Raw genomic sequence first — 1,544 nt, forward strand, 5'->3', positions numbered from 1 at the left:
GAGAGAGAGAGAGAGAGAGAGAGAGAGAGAGAGAGAGAGTGAGATATGTAAATATGTTGTGATAAAACATTATATCTGTGCAAGTCACTATACCTGTGACCTACCAGTACACGTCTCTCCGGTCTCAACCCTGACCCAGGTTCTGTCTCAGTCATTACCCTGACCCAGGTTCTGTCTCAGTCACTACCCTGTCCCAGGTACTGTCTCAGTCACTACCCTGACCCAAGTACTGTCTCAGCCACTAACCTGACCCTGGTTCTCTCTCAGTCACAACCCTGACCCAGGTTCTGTCTCAGTCACTACCCTGACCCAGGTTCTGTCTCAGTCACTAGCATGACCAATGCCAGGGGCTGTCTCAGTCACAACCCCATGACCTAGGTCAGGTTCTGTTCACTCGTTCATCGCTAACTCCATAGCTCGATGTCAGCTTGGTGATAAGCTTGTAAAACGCTCCTGGTGTAGTGTGGCGGGGCGCAAATTTTTTTTCCCAGTTCCGGACCACAGCCAATCAGCGCACTTCAATCACTCGACTTCCTCGAAGCAACAATGTAAAATGAATACCCCTAACCCTAACCATAACCCTAACCCTAACCCTAACATGTAACCGAACACTAACACTAAACATCCAACCGTATATATAAGAACCATTTATTACAAAACACTATTTATGGTGGGTCCGGAACTCGAGTGGGGAAAAAAATTTCGCTGGCGGGACATCTGCGGCCTCGTCTGCGGCCCGTAGAGTCGGTCCACTTCACGCCTGCCTATTGGCTCTTAAGCCACTTCACTTGCTACTGGGGCAGACCCAGTTCTATGTCCAGTCTCTAGTTCCAGTCCGGGTTTGTCTGGAAGTACTATAAGTGAGCGAAATGCAATTAGAAATATAACTACAGTATATTACTATACTATAGCACGCACGTACGCACTTATATATATATATAAGTACGTGCGTGCGTGCGTGCGTGCGTGCGTGCGTGCGTGCGTGCGTGCGTGCGTGCGGGTCAGCCTATGTGTGTGTGAATGTGTATGTACGTCTCTGTGTATTGCGATGATTACTGTGTATGCATAATACCAAGAGCCCATTATCCCGGGGTTAATGGGCTCTTGATAATACACTACATCAGATCGCCAAACATATAGTCAAAAGACAGCCGATAAGATAATGGCCAAAGTAAATAGTTTAACTCTACTGTAGTGTCAACTCAAGGTCTGCCCAACACGTCCAACACGCCCCCCTCTCTCTCTCTCTTTCTCTCTCTCTTATTCTCTCTCATTCTTCCTCTTATTATCTACAACCCCCTCTCCCCTCTGTCCTGTTATTCTATTCAAACCCCTTCTTTTTTACGCTCTGGCTCCCCTTATTCACTCTCTCTCACGCGCTGTCGCTTTCTCACTATCCTTCGCCACGCGCGTTCTCTCTCCATAGCCCTCTTTCTCTCAATCTTCCTTCACGCGCTCTCGCGCGCGCTCTCTCTCTTTCTCTGTCTGTCTGTCTGTCTGTCTATCTATCTATCTATCTATCTATCTATCTATCTATCTATCTA

The sequence above is a fragment of the Priapulus caudatus genome, unplaced genomic scaffold (genome assembly GCF_000485595.1).
Source record: "Priapulus caudatus unplaced genomic scaffold, Priapulus_caudatus-5.0.1 Scaffold899, whole genome shotgun sequence".
In the NCBI taxonomy this organism is placed as follows: domain Eukaryota; kingdom Metazoa; phylum Priapulida; class Priapulimorpha; order Priapulimorphida; family Priapulidae; genus Priapulus; species Priapulus caudatus.